Source organism: Zonotrichia leucophrys, chromosome 1A, assembly GCF_028769735.1.
Source record: "Zonotrichia leucophrys gambelii isolate GWCS_2022_RI chromosome 1A, RI_Zleu_2.0, whole genome shotgun sequence".
NCBI classification, from domain to species: domain Eukaryota; kingdom Metazoa; phylum Chordata; class Aves; order Passeriformes; family Passerellidae; genus Zonotrichia; species Zonotrichia leucophrys.
The window spans coordinates 17,209,258-17,231,379 of NC_088170.1; the positions used below are offsets into that span (position 1 = coordinate 17,209,258).

Below are 22,122 nucleotides of genomic sequence, written 5' to 3' on the forward strand. Positions count from 1 at the left end.
ACGAGGCAGAACATTTTGTGTGGCCTCTCCTGTGATTTTATTGCCTGACTTCTTAGTCAAGAAAAGCTTTTGTCAATTAAACCCTCGTTCATCAATAGCTTTGAGTGTTTAGTCAGTTGATTGAATATCACTTACAAACTGTCTGAAATTGTTTTGTTGAGTTGTTAGTAAGGATTTGCAGTGATCTTGAATGGGTCTGGTCCAAGCTGTTTGTCTGCTGTTGGCTGCTTTGTGATGGTCAAGGGGGTGATGACTGTTATTGAGTTTTGCTGGCTCTAGGTGTGTCTAAAGTCTCATTGCTTCTTTATTTCTCTTTTTTGTGTTTAGAAAAACCCAACCCAAACCAAAAAAAGCATGTTTATCATCTCTGCAGCAGTAGTCTTCTCCCATTTGCTCTTAGCAAAGCTCCTATTATTTCCTGTTGAAACTTTGTGCATTCGGGACCAGGTCGTAGGACATGATTTTGACCTCTAAAATCACTCCATAAAAAAACCCCAAAAAACCCAACCAACCAACCCAAAAAACAACAATAACAAAAAACCCCAAAACACAATTAAAAAAAAAAAAAAAACAAAAAACCACACAACAAAAAAGTCCAACCAACCAACACTGTGTACTGAGTTAGTTGAATCTCTGTGTTAATCCCTTAGTCTCAAAAGTAAACGTGTGGGATTTTTTACCCCAAAATGCAAATCCTCCTATCTTGTATTTTATACTGCATAATTTACAAGAAAGTTGTATGCTGAGTCCTTCCTTTGGTTACACCAAGCCACCTCCTATATAAGTTCTTTCTAAAGCATCCTACACTGAGGGGAAAAAATGTGTCTCTGCAGATATATCTTAGGTAACAGACATGAGGATCCATGGAATAAGCTCCTTTTTCTTCAGCTGCTCTGGCAAGTGTGTTCTAAGAGGAGCAATAATTCAGCAGACTTTCAATACAGAGAGGAACTGAGTCCATTCAGTAACAAGGTGCTATTTTCCTGTTACCTTCTTTGTATAATATTGTTGATTTCAGCATAAACTTGATTTATCTGGCAGTTAATCTTGGAAGTTGATCAGTTTTTGTGTACTGTTTTGATTAGTGCCTACAAAACAATTGCTTTATGGAATCCTGTGGATCTCAGGTGTGAATATGCACTCTCTTGCCACGCAGAAACCAGGTCTTTATTCTTCAGTGAATCCTAAAATTCCTCCAAGCCATAAAACAACTTTTAGCTCTGAAAGCAAAACCAAACTTTTCTGATGGGTGCACCCTTCCCTAGTGTTAGGGTGTTGCCCGTCGCATCCTCTGCAGCGCCTGGAGCAGGTGCCTTCAGGATGGCAGTTTAAGTCAGATGGTGTGACTGCCAGAACAGGTCAGACATCTGATTCAGGGCTGTCCCCAAGAGCAGCTGCTCTGGCCTGCAACAGCCAGGTACAGGCCCTTGAAGTAACCCAGAGTCCACAGGAGTAAACGGGGTTGTGTCTTTTCCCCTCAGAAGGCTGCAGAAACACCACAATTTTGTGGTCTTTCTCAAATGAGAAACACTCTGTGCTCAAGGCTTCTACTGGGTACTTTTGGAGTTGCATTATCTCCCATGGCTGGCCTTGCTATAAAAATGCTCACTTCACCGAGTGTTAGATTAAGCGTTGGAAAATCAAAGAAGCTTTAATTAGCTCAACAATGCTTCAATCCACTCAGCTCCTCTAAGAGCTTCCTAAAATACCTCACATTTTATTCCAACAAGAAGACAATTGCAACTCTTGAATAGAAACCTTTTACAGCTAGCAGAAGAAACTGTAATTGTAGATGGTATATTTGGTGACCTCCTCTCACTAGGTAGGAGCAATAGCACATTTGGCTCTGGAGCAGAGGAGCCTGCAGTTGTCACTGCGACAGGGAGAGTTGCAGAAAAAGCTCTGGTTGGTCCTTAGGAAGAGGACAGGTCAAGGATGGGTGCATTTCATGGGTCACCCTTTCCATCCTCTCTCACCTGTTTTCAGTTCACATAAGAATTTTGCTGAGCGAAACCCAGGTGCAGTGGAAGTGGTATTTAGAGTTCCACATCTCCTAGGCTGATACCCAGATGGATCCTCCAGCTCATTTGTCATGAATACTGAGAATACACAATAGATTTTAACTATTTCTTTTCAGGTTGGGGGACAAAAAAAAGCTTTTCATGTATTGATTGTTTAGCTCATTGCTGTTTGGCCATTCTGAACACAAATCTTCATGCAGAATTCTGCACTAAACTCCAAATAAAGGATTGTTTAGTTTCTTGTGGCAGCTGGGTCATGAGACATTCTGGATTGATGGTGGGAACTGAGACTGGCAACAGGGTTCTGCCTTCAAGTGGAATCACTCAGGCAATGGTAGGTGTTTAGATGCATCTTTGCCTTCTTCTTTGAGTCTCTTGGTTTGTTTTCAGTGTGTTCCAGTATTCATCTTCAGCCCCAAACAAGCCAATTCTATCTTTCAGCGATGTAGCTTTCCTTTGGTGCTTTTCTATTTAGCCAAAGAAACCTGATTTGCTGGACTTTGGCTGTTGTTGTGGCTTTTAATGCAAATAAATCACTTGCAAATGTTCCTGAAATACTAATGGGTAATAATAATTCTAATTCTACTAATAATAATACTAATTCTTATTTCCCTCTGCCCTGACACCTGCAGCTTCAATTAGTATTTTTAAGTTTGATTGTTTCGGTTGCAATTTAAAAAAAAAATTTGGATAGAATTTGGAAAGTTAGAAGGAGAAATTAAAAATTATCTTGCTACTTGGGGTACATACTCTTTTATGATTATTTAAATGATTAAAAAATGGCTTGAATTGCAAGAGAAGAATATTTACTGCTAATGAGGCTTTAAACTCTTGTGGTATTTAATATTTAAGTCCTGAAGAGGGAAAGATGTGAATACTGCAGGGTTTGTGCAGTGACAGGGTGATGTTCAGAGGGCTGTGCACTTCTGGGGTTACAGTGACAATTGGTCACTGGAGTGTAGGGATGCAGCTGGAACTGCGTGTTGCCAGCTGAGCTACCCCAAAGTCACCTTGGGGAGTTGGTTTAGTTCAACAGAAGGATGGATTAACTTTAAGGCTCCAAACACCAAATGGAAAATCTTTTTGCCTGTGAAGAAAACACTGTTCTGACAAAAACGTTCTTGTCTTGAACAAATTTGTGCAATAAATCACAATGGGTTAATGTCTTCCTATGGACTTCATGCCACATTGGTTTCTGGCATTTTGGCTCTTAACATTTTGCACATTTTTCCTTTATGTTTTTATTAATCCTCCAGTGTTTGAGACATAAAAGTGGCATGAACCAGACCACTGCATTTTGTTGTCCTGTGGCCAGTCTGTCAAAACCACACAGTTTGTGTGAAGCTTTTGCTGAGTCTCCAGCAAGTCTGTATGTTTGGTGTGGAGATTTTGAACCCACTGCTTTGGTCCTGCTGGAGTAATGTTGATCTCCAGCACGGCACCTTGTTGGCACTTGGGATAAGAAACACAATAAGATCTCGATGTGAGTGCAAACTGTGAAGTCTTCCTGGGGTCTGGGCAGGCCTGGAGTTCTGCTCTGATCTACTTTGGCTCCATGTCTGTTTGCCGTGTGAATATTTCATGTGCTGCTCTTATCCTTTGGTAGCTTTTCAGTGTGGGAGAGAAACCATGTTCTGTCTCAGGAGTTTCAGAAATGTGAAAGGAGCTTTTGTGTCAGTCCCTTAGACCAGTCAAGGGTCTGGGGATGCTCAGGCTGTGCTGTGTTAATCCAGGGTATCAATCTATTTGTCAAGGATCCTGAACAGCAGTTGGGAACAATGGGAGCCAATACCTTCAATTATTAATTAAAGGTAGCAAATGGAAGTTGGGTATCACAGAAGGGTATAGAGCCACTATTGCTAATGAATGTTCAAAGCCTGCATTCTGTCTGACAGGACTGGGGTGTGCTTCTCCTGGCCTGCAGGTGTCTGTGATCTCACCCATTTGTGACACCTTCCAGAGGCTGCTGAAAGCCCCCAAGACAGAGAGCAGCCCAGAACAGATCAGTGTGTCCACACAACCCCACGTCCTGGCTGGAACATTTGGGACTGACAGACAGGGAGCAGAGTGCGGGTGTTGGTCTTTTGATTTCTGTGTCTCCTTTTGGTAATACTTATTCAGGTCTTACTCCTGTGACTTGGGTACCAATATGAATGTGAGGAACATGGGAAAAGAGATTTCACTGGCTGCATTTGTGCAGTTCATTGCTCCTATATAATATGAAAAATGCCCTGGTGCAAGTCAAAATAACTAATTTCTTCTGAACTAACCAGCTAAGGGTCTTCATTTCCTATTCACATCTGATAAAGTTTTACGTAAATAAGAGCTTCAGTTTGGCCAGAAGGAAAGAATCTTGCCTATCAGGTTCTACTGTAGTATAATATATGGGGAAAACTCACCTCTTTTAAAGGAGATGTGTTAAAGTGACACCAAATATATTTTCATCTGCTGGCTCTAAACAGTGACTCTGAACAGTGTTCTGTGGTCACAGAGTATATGCTTAAAGATAATAAAAATTAAGGCAAATAAAGACATGAGCATCCTTTATTTTGCCCATTTTACTGTTCTAGTGAAGACTTAAATTGTTCTCTTTTCCTGTGCAGAAATTTGTGCTTAATATGGAACAGTTTATGAAGAACATGAGTGAAAGATGGAGAATTAATTTAATACTATTTAGGATACATGGAAAAGGTCAGATGGAGACATCTACAGAGCAAGCAAACTTTTTAACTCCTACTCTTCTCCAGAGTTCTTTAACACTCCAGTGATAAAGCTACTGCAGAAAATATCAGAAAATATGATTTACTGTAGTGGAAGTTAAATATGCACCAGGCTGTATTTGCTTTTACAAGGGAATTTAAAACCTCCTGCAGATAAATATTATCTGGAAGTGTGGGGGAATTAAGTCTTTATTTCTCTCACAGTAAATCTCTGCTGTGATACTTTAAGTCTGCTTGTTTATCTTGCTTTGTGCAGAACATGGTTAAAAACACACACCAAAATTTTTTTTCTACAAACATAATCTATGTTCACTTTGGAGGTGAGTCTCCTCCATTTCAGTGTGAATTGCACCAAAACTTACACCCAGCTCCAGGACTTCTTACTCTCCATGGTGAAACACTGATGAGCAGTGATGATGACAAAGCAATTAAAACAGCTGGATCTTTTCAGAGCATCATGGCTGATAGGATGTGACTGACTTCTCTACATCACACTGAGAGTTATTAAACACATCCCAGGGGATTTTTATTTGTTTCAGGGTGAGGGAGGATCACAGAATCATAGAATGGTCTGGGTTGGAAGGGATCTTAAAGTTCATCTCCCTGCCATGGGCAGGGACACCTTCCACTACTCCAGGTTGCTCTGAGCCCCATCCAGCCTGGCCTTGGATGCTTCCAGGGATGGGGCAGCCACAGCTTCTCTGGACACCCTGTGCCAGGGCCTCAGCACCCACACAGGAAAGAATTTCTTCCCAATATCCAATCTAAACCTGCTCTCTGTCCATTTGAAGCCATTGCCCCTTGTCCTGTCACTCCTTACAGGATGGTGCCATGGGAGGGAAGAAGCCCCTACAGAATGTCTCTGTAGCAGGAAATGAGACTAAGGACCACTTAGGAGCTCAGCTGGTTGAAATGGGCTGGGTTCTGGGGAAGCCAGTGGCCCTGTGAGATTATCAGTGTGAAGTGAATGAGCACAAAAAAGCCATGAAATTGTAGTACAAAAGCCGCTTATGGCAGCAGGGAGCAATTGAGGGCATTTGTCTGTGAGTCCCTGTGCATTTCCAAGCTGATTTTTCCAAGTGTCCTAAATTCTCATGGAGTTCAGCACCTCTTAATATGTTACTGTGCAGGAATTATATTAACAATGACATGTGGGAAGGCAGTAGATGCTGTTACTTGAATGATGTTCCATGGTTATTCCAGATGAAATTCCCATGCTTTGTCACCCAATCTAGAAAATAACTGTTGGTGTAAAGCACCAAGTAGAATGGAGCCCTGGATCCCTGAGTGTGACTACACTAAAAACATGAGTAAAACCAAGCTTTTTTTTTTTTTAATATAATCTTGGTGATTAGTGTTTAAAACAAAGCCATCTCTGATTATTTCTATTCAGTAACATCTGGAGTGAGGCAGGTGTTTTGTGGATAAATGAGAGAAAATCTCTATGACTCATTATATTTACAACTTGTGTGAGCAGCATCTCTGTGGAAGATGAGATTGTGACTGATGGGGAAACTGAGACAAAAAGGTCTTTCAATTTCCATTTGTTTGAACTTTTTCAGGCAATACTTTTATTGCATGAATAAAAGACTGATTCACCCTTTGCTGTACTCTTAGGGTTTCTGTTGACTCACATGATGTGAAGCTCAGTAGAAGCAGCAAGTTTATGGATCTGCTAGGAAATGTCTCTCAGGTGAATCTCTCTCTGCTCATAAATATGGTGAAGGGACATTTTAATCCATTGATGCTGTGGGCAACTTCTAGCCTTCCAAGTAATTGTTTGAGCCTTCCCAGCCTTCAGGATAAATAGCTATGTAAAAAAAGCCACATCTACAAATTCGCTGCCCAACACACATGTCAATTTGCCCTGAGAAAATCTGAGTACCAACACTGCCTCCATCACTACCTGACTCTTCAAAGTCCCTGGGCATAGAGGGAGAGAGAATTCCTGGTGTTCTGGACTCCAAGACACATGGGAGTTCTTTGGGGTCTGTATGGTTGGCTGAACTTGGGCCTTTGGAGCAGAATCACCACGAGGGGTAAGTTGGAGGCCTCTCCCAGTGCTCCCCTTCTCCACAGCTCTCCAAGGAATATGGTACTTGTCCTGCAGCCCTGGGCCACATGGACATCTTGGTCTGTGGTTCATGGAATTACTTTTGTCTTCTTAGGAGGATGAAGAAATGTTACAGTTTAAAGAACAGTTAAAGTGCTGGGCATCCTGGTCCTTGCCCTCCTATCCCCTTGCCTCCCTCCCCACCCTTTCCCTTGTCATTCCTTTTCTTCCCAATTTCAGAATGGATGGTATCTGTAAATACTTCCTCTTTGCGCTCTTTAACAAATAATTGTAGTTGTCAGTTGATGTTTTCATTTGTGTTGGGCCAGGTATTGAAGATTGGCATTTTGCTCAGTGGTAGCACAGAATCATGGAAATGCTAAGTGTGCAGGAAATCTCTGGTGATTTCTAGTCCAGCCTCTGTGCCCCAAGCAGGGTCTCCTGGAGCCAGCTGCAAAGGACCATGTGCAGTCATTTTTTTGAGTAGTTCCAAGGATGGAGATTTCACAATCTCTCTGAGAAATGTGCTCCACTGTTCCACCACCTTGACACCCAAAACCAGTGTTTTTCTGACTTTTCTGTGGAATTCCTTATTGTTCAGTTCGTGCCCATGAACTCTTGGCCTATCACTGGGTACCACTGACAAGAGCCTGGCTCTGCCTTCTTTACACCCTGCCCCATCAAGGATTCATCCATGTTGGTGGGGCCCTCCTGAGTCTTCCCTTCTCCAGGAACAGTCCCAGATCTCCCAGCCTCTCCTGGAGCATATGGCAGACTTTCCCAGTCCTTTGATCATCTCCGTGGGATGTGTGATCACAAGTGGGGCAGTGTGATCATGAGGAACTGTGGATCCTGACAGAGACATTTGGAGGCCCATCCCTGCCACCCATGCCGGATGAGGAGCTTGGAGTTTGTCCCAGGCTGGTGTGATCTGGCAGCCCTGTTGTCTATCCTCTAGCACTGGATGCTGCAGAAGGCACAGGAACCCTGGAGAATTTATATGTATGGTCATCTAAATCACCTTATAGATATATTCTCATGTGCAGCCTGGTTTCTAGTACATAGAGTTTGCTTTAAAACTTAAAACGTGATGGTCAGCATCTCTTTCAAAAGTTAAATGGGTAGTTATAGAAATGAGAAATACCCTTAAAATCTATACATAAATACACAAGATTCTTTCTTTCTTTCTTTCTTTCTTTCTTTCTTTCTTTCTTTCTTTCTTTCTTTCTTTCTTTCTTTCTTTCTTTCTTTCTTTCTTTCTTTCTTTCTTTCTTTCTTTCTTTCTTTCTTTCTTCCTCTTTCTTCTTTCTTTCTCTTCCTTCTTCTTCCTTCCTTCCTTCCTTCTCCTCCTTCCTTCCTTCCTTCCTTCCTTCCTTCCTTCCTTCCTTCCTTCCTTCCTTCCTTCCTTCCTTCCGACACTTCCTTCCGACACTTCCTTCCGACACTTCCTTCCTTCCGACACTTCCTTCCTTCCTTCCTTCCGACACTTCCTTCCGACACCTCCTTCCGACACTTCCTTCCTTCCGACACTTCCTTCTTTCTCTTTCCTTCTTTCCTTTTTCTTTTTCTCTCTTTCTTTCTCTCTCTTTCTTTCTCTCTTTCTCTCCTCTTTCTCTCTCTCTCTGGTTAAAAAGCCTTGGTCAAGGCAAGTACCAAAGTACTACCAACCTGGAAGCAAAATCTTTCATGTTTCTTGTCTCTTATGGAATTATTCACATGGAGGACACCTGTTTGAGCTGCTGTTGATTCAATTCACTTGAATGGAGTCAGTTCTGTGCAGATTTACAGACATAAAGATTAAAGTAGAGTTTTAAATAAGATTCTGGGAGGAGAGGTTCTCAGGTCTGAGCTTTTGGTAAACCACTGGTCAAATCAAACCTGGTTGGTTTATAATAGGGTATGATTAAGAGATCTTGGGCCATGGGAACTGCTGTAGGTTCACTGATTTCCTCTAAGATCTGCCACTTTACAGCAGTTCCAAATTTGAAGGGTAATTTCAGCAGCAAAAATAAGTTCAAGAGAAGAGAGGGGAGTTGGTTGTTCAGGCTTTTCAGCAGGCATTCCCACCCATTCAGTATGCTCACACAGATGCACAGATTTTTCCTGGGAATTTGAGATGAGTACACTTGAATATGTAAGTGTGCTTATTTACTATCCCTCTAATTGTAGCGAGAGGAAATACTACACATTAGCAAAAATAAATCCCCCTCATTAAAGTTTGGTAGGAGCCCCTGGCTGCAGTGCATTACAGAAATGGAGACTGGCTGATCCCAGACTGGAGGAAACAGGAAGATGTGACTGAGAATCAATACAAGGGAGACTTAAATCTCTTGGGTTTGGGCTGTATTTGGGAGAAATTGGGAGTGAGGGGATGAATTACACTGGTTGATCTGCCATAGGACCTATAATGATGTCAGACTCTAAAGGTACCTAATGCTGTTACATCCCCTGTTTGGGTTTCCCCATGTTTACAAGGATGATTCTGGAACAGAGGGTATCATTTTTAAGGCCCTTTTTCCTCTGAAAACAGAAAATCCCTTGGATGCCTCATCCTCACTGTTTTGCTTGATCTGGGGTCAAGACATGGAGAGGAAGCTGCCCTTCCCCTCAGGGGTTCTCATGGGTGGTACAGATAACATATTTAGCCATGACAGTGTGAGGCACACATCCCAGAGAAGACTCTGCCTGCATGCTGTGGAAATATCTTAATTATTTGTGTTTGCTGCTTTTGATAATTGCTGATTAGTGCTGTGTGGGATTTAGGCAAACATTGGAAAATTACATTCATCATAGCCTGAGGAGAGAGTGGAAACATCACTGTGATTTGATGGCAGCATGAAACAGATGCTGCCACTGTAACAATCCAGGCACAAAGGACTAATTCTGCGCTGGAATGCACTGTTAAAATCACTCATATCCCCATTCTAGTCAATCATTGTCTATGAAAAAGAACATGGAAAAAGTTACAGGCTGGAGGTCCTCATCTAGCACTAGCAGTTTCTGCAGAATCAGGGGACAAAAGAGGATGCTTAGATTCTTCTGGTTTAGGGAAACTTCTGACATTAAGTCTGATTTCCTGAGGAGTGGTAGGAGGGATATTGGGTTTTGTCCAGTTGAAGAAGTTTTGGGGTGAGTAAGAGTCAGGGAAAATAAAGAGGTCTGGAGCCACACAAAGCAGGTGTGTCACAGAACAGAGCTCACTTCCCTGCTTGTCAGATGGAAGAGATGTGAAACTTTGGCCAGAAGGATATTCCATCAATATTCTGGAAATAGTCTTGTTTTCACAAACCACCAGCTGAAGTAGAAGAGAGAGGAACTTTCCTCATTTTAGTTACTTTCAACCATATAAAAATCTCTCAGCTAGAAAAAAACTAGCTGAAAAGATTTTCAAACATGCAAAAACATAATTTGAAGTAGAAGCTTTCTCTTTTCTCCATAATTTTTCAGCAACACATCCAAGAGTTTGCTTGTTGGTAGAAGAAAACATTTGGCTGTCCAAAGAGAAGAAAAAAAATCCCCTTAAAAAAAACTATTTTGTCTTCTAGTCCATGGACAAATACCTTTTTATGTTTTGGAGGGCAAAAGGGAACTGAAAAAACTCTTCACACACTTGGCAGGCTTCATTCTAGTGAGCTCCCTGATTTATTAAACCATTACCTGTGAAACTGACCATTGTCCTGCCAAAATGGGGGTTGTGTAGAGCTCCTGCAGACTCAATTTTTCCAGAGGGTACCACCTCCCACAGCTCCAGTTCAGCTACATCTTTCTCTGCTTGCTGTGGAGGAGAGAGCAGAAATTGTTAAGTAGAGAGAACAGAACTCACTGAGGTGGGGTGGCGGGGGGGTCAACAGAAATTCCAGAGTCTTTACAGACTCTCTGAACATCAATATTTTATAGACAAGATAACTCAGTTTTGTCCCATTTTTCTGGCTGAACAAGGCTTTGATGGATAATTTTCAGCCAGACAAAATGATTAATATTTTGATCCTTTTCAGGGCTGACATGGATTGCAACCATAAGTTTCTAGTAATAGGAATCCCATCAGCATAGTGATTAGGCCAAAAGAAATTCCCTGCTCAATGAACTTCTTCTTGCCCATTCTAGAGAGCATTTTAATCTTATCTCAGAGTAACTCTTGATTAATACATCTGAAAGATACAAATCCAGTCCTTTGAGCATGGGACCTTTGAGTTGTGAGTTTTATGTGAGAGGCAAAAATCTTCAGCAGTCCTTCTTGCCATTCAGGCATTTTCAGAAAGGGTTTAATCACTGGAAAATGTGACACCCTACATTTTCTTTTTCCTGTGACTTTTCCCTGTAGTGACACTTAATGCTCCACTCTTCTTCTTGGTTCTTCCCAAGTGCATGGCAGATGTCTGTCACTCCCCTTTGCTTTTTTACCTCAACTCAAAGTAACATTTTGCCTGGGAGAGACAGGGCAGATCTCTGAAAGTAAAAGGCAGAGTAAAATTAGGGCAGAAATAATTTCTTAATAAACAGAGCCCTTGAAGTCCTTTTTGTCACACTTGAATGGAATTGTTACAGGTTCCTTCTACGCTTGAAATAGAGATGATCCCAGAAATCAGTGCAATAATTTGAGGCATGGTCTCTCCCTCTCCCTGTGCAGTTTCTCTACATGGGGCCAGCTGGAAAATTCATAATGTGTGCTATTTAAGGCACTGTGTAGACATGGACCTTATGTCTGCAGAGGAGTTGTAGCTTAAATTAGTTCATTGACTTCTGGGCACTTCATTTGTGATGTGGCTGTAAAGCTTTTTCTGTCGCTCCCTGGCAAAGTGGGGTTCTCTGCTCACTCTCTCATTTCCCCTTGCAGAGAAAACCTGCAGAGGATTTAGGCAGCTTGGCCATATCAGGTAACAGGGTTCATCCAGTTTTTCATGGGCTGATTTTGCCAGATTGTTCTGAAAAGCGTGGCTCTCCTTTAGCGTTGATGTCCTGGTCAGTGACGAACCTGATTTTTTTATTACTCTCTGGGTTTTCCAGGCTGCTCCTTTCCATTCTGATTTCTCTTGCTTCCCTCCTTTGAAACCCAGGTGTTTACACATATGCAATTAAGGAGCTCATATCACCTCCAAGGCATTGGTGCTCACTGATACAAATCCATTTATTATGTCCAAATTATATTTCAAGTGTAATTTTCAAAGCGCTGTTAAAGTGCTGTGCTGAGCATTGCCTACACTGCATCTCCCACCTCCTCGTGCCCATTAATTTTGTTCTTCTGTCAGAATGCACAGTCCAACATGGATTTTAGGGTTTGGGGCTTTTTGTCCCTCCAAAGCAAAGCAATCCTCCAAGAACCATTGCAACATCTCAGAAGTGATTTCCCCTGTGGTCCTGCTGGGCAGTGTGACCAAGCGCAGTGAGAGCTTCACAGTTTGCAGGCTGCCTTTGATTTTTTGCCTTCTATTGAGAATGCAGAGGCAGGATTTGCCCAGCTTGCTTCCTTCATACTTGGAAGGGCTGGCATTGCACTTGGTGCTCCTGGGACTCAGATCTCTTGACCTTTCTTGTGGTCTCTCTGTGATGCTTTTGAAATAATGCTCGAGGTGTCTGACAGCTCTGTGGGGATTCTGTGATTCAGGCAGACCTGAAACAGAATCGTTTGGCTGTGTGAAACAGCCAAATGGTGCTTGGTAATTTTTGAGACTCTAGAAACCCTGAAAAACAGTGATCCCCTGTAAATAGCCTCCTCTAGAGTGCCTTACTGAAAATGTTGCACTTGAATGCTATTTCATAAAATCACATGACTGCACTGCCACAAGCCCGTGAAATTCCCATCCCTGAAAATGTCCTGGTAATGCTAAACTTGGAACTAAATTAGGTCATATTTAACAGGAGCTTTACAGCTGTATGTCCTATATAAACCTTTGAAAATGTAAGGGCAAGGCAGCATGTGTTAGTGTGGGAGTTCAGTGGATAAGCCTGGGAGTTATCTGAAAGGGGAAGGACATTAAATTGGAGAGAAATCCCCATGTGAGGTCTCCAGTGAAATTACTGAGGTTCAGAATGTACATGAGGAAAAAAAGTCACCATGTGGGTAGGAATGAGTCACCTGGGCAACTCCAGCCTTTGAAATGCCCATGATTTGGCCGGATGAAGCTGCAGGTGACCTGGTCTAGCATTGATGGTGGCGCTGCTCTGAGCAGGAGGTGGGTCTAGATGACCTGTTGTCATGGTTTAGTCCCAGCTGGCATCTGAGCCCCACACAGCTACTACTGCCCTGCAGTGAGAGATGAAGGAGAGAATTGGAAGGTGAAAGAGAGAAAACTCATGGGCTGCAAGCAAAGCAAAACATGGAATTCATTCCCTACTGCCCATGGCTCAGCTCTCTGCAGGAAAGCAGGGCTCCATCACTTGTAACGCTGACTTGGGAAAACAAGCACCATCACTGCCAACAACTTCCTCCTCCTCCTCACGTATGCTGTGGTATGAGAAGTCCTTTTGGTCAATGGGGACCAGCTGTCCCAGCTGTGTCCCCTCCCAACTCCTGGTGCACCCCCCAGCTCCCTGACTGGTGAGAAGCAGAGAAAACCTTTGCTCTGTTCAAGCCCTGCTCGGCAAGAGCTAAAACATCCCAGGGTTATCCACACTGTTTCCAGCAAAAATCTGAGACATAGCCTCGTACTAGCTCCTGTGAAGAAAATTATCCCAGTGCAAACTCCCTCAATTCCAGCCAGCACTCCTGTGTTGAGAATAGGTGCTACATGAGTAAAAAGGAACAGGGGAGAGAGCAAGGCATCACAGTTTGTTCTGAGAGCTGCAGGCTGGAGCTGAGAAATCACCTTTCCTGTCCTTCCTGTGCCAGGAATGAAGCAGGAGAAAGGTCACACTGTGGGATCTGCCAGGGACAGGGGAATGCTGAGGATTCAGGGCTGTGCATCATCCAGTCATGCTGGGGAGAGAGGCTGTGCCTTGGCTTGTGCCAACTGCTTCAGCCCAGGGTTTGCAGTCCATGGCTCTCAGTCCTCTGGAAGTTGAGATGTGTGAGCACAACGTAGGAACTTTGCCTGCCTGTATAGCAATTCTCTGTGCCTTCATTTACAGTTTTCAGCTCTGCTTCCTCCTGCTCTCGGTGTCATGATCCTGAGAGCACCAAGGGGACTTAATTAACCTGATCACCTGATTACCCCAACACACCTGATACACACTGACAGCTCCCTGTCAGCTCTGGCTGGAGGCACCAGGCTCAGTCTGACTTGTGTTACAGGTATGCTTGTGCCTAATCTTATGTTTTGCTCTCCTGGGTGGATTTTGGATGTGTGCTGTCAGTAGCTTTGGCTGTTTTGAGCACAGGAGTACTCCTAGAAATGGGGTATGGACAATTTTGTGCTTGTTAACTTATATCAAAATGCAGAAGGGGGACCTGTCATAAAATAAGAGATAGACCTCAGTGTCCTCCCTGCTTCGTTCATCCAAGTTGTTCATTATGTTTTAGGAATTGGTAGGTGAGGGAGGATTTTCTGGTTGATAGTGCACAGCATTTAGGTCTTTAGCCAGCTCTCTGCTGTTGGAGAGAGGTGTTCAATCCTTTGGGCTCTGCTCTAGAGCTCACTGAAGTCACCCAAAGCTTAGCCATTGCCTTAATTGGAAATTAAATGCAAAATCAGAAGAGACAGGTTTTATTGCAGTTAGCAGGACTTCACAAACAGTGTGAGAAGTTTAGGCTGCACTTTAATTCACAAAACAATTTGTATTGTCACATAAACAGCACCTGAACAGGAGATTCCTAAGTGAAGCTTGAAGAAGTTGTAGTATTTGTAGCTCTGGTTCATCAGATGCATTGTGACTGCCTCTGGGCACTGCAGTGGTGCAACAGTGTAATACTTGTGTTATCAATGTGTTTTTGAGACAAAAAAAAACCCCAGAAGGTTTTGGCTCCTTGTGGTTAACAGACCTCTCAATACAGAGTAGGTGGCTGAAGTTCAGTGTGGGCACCTGTATTTCCTTATTTAAATGTGCCTCTCCCTCCTCTCTGATGCTGTTTGCTCAGTGGTGTGCTCATCTTCCACATTTGAAGTGTTTTTTCCCCCAATAGCCTGCCTCAGCAGCTTTCAGCTTACCCTGTGGGGACCTGAGTTTCTGGGGTGGGTGATATGGCAGCTATTTGGAGGACATGAAGTGCAGTGAGCTACTTCAAGGTGAAAAGCTCTCCAGGGACAGCAGTTCCTGTACTGCTGAGTGTTCTTCAGCCTGCAAAGGGTCTCTGTTCCTTGATTTCACCATCCCTTAAGACCTGAGAGCCTTGTGGCTTTGGTGGGAGGGAAGAGGACAGCTTTTCTACCCATGTTGGTCCCTGGAAAAGGGGACAGTTTTCCTTTGCTGAGCAAGATGAGGAGCAGAAAATGTGCTAGTCCCCTCCCATCCTGGGGGATGCTGCTGTCCACCAGGGAGCTTCCATGGCACTCTGGATTTGTAGCCATGGTGGCAAATACAGCTGAGCTGTGCTGCTCCAGAACAGGGTACCCTCATGTGGGGGAAGGGTTTGCTACAGCCTTGGCAATGATGCTTTAAATCTCCAAATATCACCCTCAGGAGATGTTGTCTCCTCCCTTCCTTGCTAAGCTTTGGAGGACTTGTGCTGAGGTGTCATCAATGTTGGAAATACTTCAACATAGAAGATGTTTTTCGTTTACCTTGCTATATTTAGGCCTCACTTACAATAGGAGCACTAAACTTGGAATGTTTTGAGCATACGGGGGTGTTGATATCTTATATTTAGCTTGATCTGTCAGTTATACAAGCATCTGTCACAGACATAGCAGATGGCAGAAAGCCCTGATAGGGTTCAGAGGGAAAAGAACCAAGATCTTGGTTACTGGGGGCAGGGTATGCTTAGGAGTGAAAAAAGCCTCATAAAACATATGTCTGTTTTCTGCAGGGAAGCAAGAGCTGTACTCTGATGTGGTATGATCAGTGCGAATCTAGGAGAAGTGATTGCAATAGTTTAAAGTTTGAAAGCTGAGCTAGCTCAAGAATGTCACTTGAGCTGGGGTGCCTTTTGGTTCTGGGGCTATACAAAGACAAATGAAAACTCAGTCCTTAGGCCAGGGAGATTTGCAACCTGTTTGCTCCATGGATTTTGCTCTCTGGCTGCAGCTGTTGGAGCTGAGGTAAAAGAAGTGTTTGACTAGGAATGTAGCTTCACAGCCAGCTCTGCCTGACTGAATTGTGTGTGATGTGCTGCCAAAAGGAGCAGCTCCTCTGCCTGCTCTCAGCTAATGCTCCCAACAGGCTCAAATCTACTTGGGTGTTCTGGAAGCTGTGCTGTGACTCACATCAGTTCCCCGAGCTTGGCTCCAGGGAGCCAAGGGGCTCCTTGGCCCCTTGAGCACACCCAGAGAAGGCAACGGGGCTGGTGAGGGGCTTGGAACACAAGCCCTGTGAGGAACAACTGAGGGAGCTGGGGGTGTTTAGCCCGGAGAGAAGGAGCCTCAGGGGGGAATCACTCTCTACAGCTACCTGAAAGGTGGGTGTAGTCAGGTGGGGTTGGTCTCTTTCTCCAGGCAGCAACTGACAGAACCAGAGGACACAGTCTTAGGCTATGCCAGGGGAAATATGAGTTGGATATTAGGAAAAAGGTTTTTACAGAAAGGATAATAAAGTTCTGGAATGGTCTGCCCAGGGAGGTGGTGGAGTCACCGTCCCTGGATGTGTTTAAAAAAAGACTGGATGTGGCACTCTGTGCCATGGTTTACCTGAGATGTTAGGGCATGGGTTGGACTTGATCTTTAAGGTCTCTTCCAACCTAGTCATTCTGTGAATTCTGTGAATTCAAAACTCAGCTTTCTGCTTCATCAGCCTGTGAATGTAACTGGAAGATTGGTGGTGCTGGTGGAAAATGGGGGAGTGGGAGAAGAATGGGGTATCCAAAGTTATCGGCTGGGCTGAAAGTGAGGCCCAGTCCTTTAAGTGGAAACAGGGTCTCACATGGATCTCGCACAGCATTCTCCTGGGGGTGCTGGGGACAGCGGCTGGACAGGAGCCAGGCGTGCCCAGGGGGGCAGGAGGCCAATGGCACCTGGGCTGTGCCAGCCATGGTGTGGCAGCAGGGCCAGGGCAGTGACTGTCCCCTGGGCTGGCACTGCTGGGGCCACACCTCAGATCCTGGGGCACTTCTGGGAACCTCAGGACAAGAAATGGACATGGAGGGGCTGGAGCATGTCCAGAGAAGGGAACGGAGCTGGGGAAGGGGCTGGAGCACCAGGAGGGGCTGAGGGAGCTGGGGGGGCTCAGCCTGGAGAAAAGGAGGCTCAGGGGGGCCCCTCTGGCTCTGCACAACTCCCTGACAGGAGGGGACAGCTGGGGGGGGATCAGGCTCTGCTGCCAGGGAACAAGGGACAGGATGAGAGGAAATTGTCTCAAGCTTTGCCAGGGAATGTTCAGATTGGACATCAGGAGGAATTTCTTCACAGAAATGAAGGGCGGGCATTGGAAGGAGCAACCCAAGGAAGTGGTGGAATTTCCATCCCTGAAGATGTCCAAGAAACAAATGGATGTGCCACTTAATGCTTTAGTTGACAAGGTGGGGACTATCCAAAGGTTGTACTCAGTGATTTTGAGGGTCTTTTCCAATGATCCTGTGGTTCCATTTTGTGATTCTAAAGGTGACTGAGATCTTGGTAGGGTGTGTATGTGCTAGGACAAGGCCTGGGCTCACATTGCTTTAGCAAAAAATTAATAACTGTCCTAGGAATGCTTTCTCCACTTCACATGAAGATGTGTTAAGTGATTCATTGTGGTCATTTTACTTTTTCACTAACATGCACTTGCTTAGACAGATTCCTTGTATCATCAGTTAGGATGAATTATGAACTAAGTTGAATTGACTTAAAACTGCCCATTTTTGTAGACTGTACTGAGTGGTGTTTCTTTCTCAAGAAAATGCTTCCATTCTTTTGTTCAAAAAGCAGGCAAACAAAATCTTCATGATAAACTAATTGATGTAGCAGATATGGTATGTAGTCACCAGGCAGGAAAATCAACCCCTTCTGAAATGCTGAGTCCAGGCAGTTCATGTCACCACTTCCTTCTGCTTTCAGTGCTGAACCAGAGCAGGGACACCAAGGGGATCAGAGGGATGGAACAGCTCTGATGGAAGGAAAAGGTGAGGAAATTGGGGTTGTTCAGCCTGGAGAAGAGAAGGCTTTGGGGTGACCTCAGTAGTAGGAGGAGGTACCATTTGCAAACTGCTGAGAGAAGTTTAAGGACTGGGGGAGGTGGGAAGGAAATAGGGAGAGAGGGGAAAGGATGAAGTCCTAAAGCCTTCTGTGTACCTGTTTACTTCAAATGTGTGATGGGAATGAAACGTTTTTAAACAAACCACTTTCCAGCCAATAGAAATGAAACAGCGACTATAATTTTCATAGAAGTGCTTCATTTTCTATCTGGCTTGTCTCCAGGACTTAATCAAGGCTTTCTTGGAAATGTTGGGTTTGCAGTCAGTGTGAATGCATTTCAGAGGCAATTTTTGGTTTGCTACTTGCTTTCTGTGCAGCTGCAGGGATGTGTTTAAGTGAGCAGGATGCTGCTCTCTGTTCTGTTGATGGCACATAGATTTTCCACACATAAGTTAGTGGGAACCTCCTGAATCCCAGGAGTAGTATTAGCCTCTCAGAGGTAATTGAGCTTCTGTGCATGTCCCAGCGATTGGTTTTGAGATTAACTTCTCTCCTGAAGAGGTGAATGAAGCTTTAGGTCCTTACCAGTAAAGATGAAAGTTGTTCTGGTACACAAGGTAGATTTGCAGTGAGTTATTTGACAAGTGACACTTGATGTTGATGAAGGTTCTTCCATGAAGAAGTAAGGTTTTCCACTGGAAGGACTTAATGCAGTGCCCTTTCCCATTTTAATGGGCTTTGGAATAAAATTGATTCATCAGCCTTTCTTGCTGCCAGTCAGGTGATAATCCCAGTTAGATAATGCTGAGTGGCATTGTTCTGGTGCAGACAGAAAAAAGGGCAACACTTCTCTCTTCATACCCTGATGCATGAAGCTGTCATCTCTGCTGATGATCAATAATGCTGCAGAAGTAGCTGTGCCATTGGTTATAGCTGCACCTTGCAGATAATGAATATTTGCCCAACAGCAACTGATTGTGTGCACATTTCCAGGTAGATTTGAAAAAATGCATCATTTAAGCTGATACCATCTGCTAATTCAGGTACCTAAGAAAATTATTTAAAGCATATTTTTGGTGTGGACTTTTAAGTAAAAAGAATTCCCCCCATTAAACCCCCTCAAAAGTCAACCAAATGCCAAACCTGTCACATTCTGTAATTCTGGCTTGTTAATAGCAGCAATTAAAACACCAACTGATGATAATTAATTTTTCCTTGTTTTCTCTGGGTTTACCTCCTCAACTGATAGAACATTGCTTCTTCCAGAATATGTTCTTACCAAAGAAAACATTTTTGGCTGACCCCAAACAGTTCAGCCAAAGGAACGTTAATAAAAGGAGTTATTAATAATCCTTGCACTGAATAGACTTTAACTTCAACATGAATACTATTACAATATGCAGCAGCTCAGCCTAAGGACAACAAGCCATGTTTATTTGTAGCTGATTCAATGGTTGGAGTTCAGTTACATCCAAATGCTTTGAGGAAAATAATTCAAGTAATGGAGGATGGAGGCAGTCAGGGAAAAGTCTGATTTTTTTTCAGACTCCAGGCCATCTGTTTTCAAAAAAGGCATTGCTCTTAGATGGAAGATACCTTTTATTAATTAATTAACTTTCTAGGTACTTGTTTTGTTTGTATGTTGCCCTACCACAATGTGTTCTTATGACCATGTAAAGTTCCCTGTTTTCCTGAGGGCTGCTGGGTGCCTGTGACAGACATTTTTGTTCTCATGGAGGAAAAAATAGTCACTTCTGGGGCAGTTAAAACTGAAGCAGGTTATTTAGATGGCACTCAAGTCCCCAAATTACCAGTGGAATGCTGCTGAGCATATGGCTGGACCTAACATTCCCTCCTTTGGAACCCGGGGTAAATGCCACACACTTGTCAACTTTCTTCCCACTCCCTTCCATGAGTTGGCAAGAAGAGGAACCCAGGAAACTACAGGCTGGTCATGCTCACCTTGATCTCTGAAGAAAGTGATGGAACAACTTGCCCTGGGAGGTATTTCCAGGCACAGGAAGGTGACCAAGAGGAGGCTGCCTGGGTTTACCAAAGAGATGTTGTGCTTGACCAAGTCAGACAACCTTTTGTGATGAAATGAATGGGTTGGTGGATGAGAGGACAGCAGTGGACATTGCCCACCAGGACTTCAGTGAGGCTTTTGATACTGTGTCCCTCACAGTAGAGCAAATGGAGGGTAGGGTGAATAAGACAGAGAACAGGCTGAAGGGGATGGTCAGTGGCACAAAGTTTAAATGGAGTCCAATCGTGTCAAACATCCTTATTAATGATGTGGATGATGGGCAGAGTATTTCCACATCGGACAGAGAACTGGGGATAGTGGCTGGTGTCCTTGGGGGCTGTGCTGTCATCCAGGGAAGGCTGGGCAGGCTGGAGAAATGTGTGGCAGGAACCTCCTGGAGCTCAGGGAGGAGCGCAAAGTCCTGTGGACCTGGGGAGGAGGAGTCACCAGTATTTGCTGGGGACTGAGTGACTGGGAAGCAGCTTGGCAGGAAAGGACCTGGCAGGCACCAGGATGGATGTGAGCCAAGCATACACCAGTAGCAAAGAAAGTTAAAAGTATCCTGAGCTGTGTTAGAAGGACCATTGTCAATGGGTCAAGGAGATGATCCTTCCCCTCTGTTTAGCACTGGTGAGGCCACACCTGCAAAATTGTCTGAAATGCTGGGAGCCCTGTAAGAGAAAGACATGGATGTGCTGGAGAGAGTCTGATGAAGGGATTAGAGCATTTCTGCAGTGAGGAAAAGCTGAGAGCACTGTAACTCTTGAGAGGTCTCAAGGGGATCTTACCAAGGTGTAGAGTTATCTGATGGGACTAGGTAAATAAGATGAAGCCAGGCTTTTTTCCATAATGCCTAGACACAGGACCAAAGGCAATGGACACAAACTAGAACACAAACTGGTTTTTTGGTTGTTGTTTGGCTGGATTTTTGTTTGGGTTTTTTTTTCAAGTGACTTGAAAGAGAGGAGAAATGTATTTCATATGCACCTGGCACTGGAATAAACATACCAGCTTTACAATTTTTACAAGTTGTAGAATTAGGGTTTTTTCCGCAAATCATGGGGCAGAGGGGAGAACGGAGCTCCTTGGCACACCCCAGGGATGTTCCCTGAAGGGGCTGCACTCTATCTCGGTGTGTCCCCTGTGGAGACTGACAACAGTATGTATCAAAGGGCCCTGGGAGAGAGACAGGGCTGCTGTAAGCCGCTCAGAGATGTCAGATGCACAGCCTTGTCCCTGTGCTTGCAGGCAGCCATCAGCCGAGCACAGTCAACGACAAACGTTCCCTAGCTGATAGCGCATCTAGGGACAAGTTCACTGTTCGATAGAGCAACTGCTAGCGGCTCTGGGGGTGAGTCGAGTGAGCCCAACCTTTGTGCTTGTGGTGTCCAGACATTGTAGTTAATGTGTTTGCAATCATGTGAGTGTGTGGTGTATGAAAGAGAGAGCAAGGGAGTAAGTGTACCCATGGCACTGGAGGGAGTTCTACCCGCGTCTGAAGGGGCTGAGTGAAGCCCTGGCTGCAGGCTGGAGCAGGATGTCGGGGCAGGGAGCTCCCCACAGAGAAGTGGAACAAGTGGAGAAAATATGAGTGAAGATATTTATTGAGTTTAAAAGTAGTAATTTGTGTAGATTGTACACATTTTAACAGTAGCGAGATGAACACAAGAGGTTCCACTGCCCAAGTAGTTTAAACTTGATCCCTGAGAGTTTATGAACCCTGTGAATTATTAGATAGAGGAGACAAACAAGTTCATTTAGAGGAGCTTTATCAGACTTCAGCTAGTGATATAGTAAGTCTAAACTAAGAACAACCTGCCACAGAGGATTTAAAAATCCCCGAAGTGATAAACAGAATAGCCTACCTCTGCAAGCAATTCCCGGGCACCTCAAGTGCATCAAGAGACTGGCACCCTACATGGGTACTATTGCAGTGCAGAGTTTGTGAGAGGCGCTAATATTGCTGTTCTAGTAAGCATCAAAGCATATGCCCCAAGTGTAAATTGAATTTTCCTAATTAAGCTCATTCAGAACCTACGATCTCAAAGCTTGTGTGTAAAGGATCACATCTGATACCTACCACCTGGGGGTATATGAAAAAAACCTATGAGACTTTGTGAAGAGAGGTTTGGGTGAAAATGAGATAGGAGGAGATAATGAGAAC

General features: G+C 44.1%; 1 protein-coding gene across 1 annotated transcript in view; it reads left to right on the forward strand.

The window, feature by feature from the left end:
* The window catches only part of LOC135442219 (very long chain fatty acid elongase 4-like), an 87,415-nt gene that overhangs the window by 10,018 nt on the left and 55,275 nt on the right, over positions 1 to 22,122 (forward strand). The window lies entirely within an intron of this gene.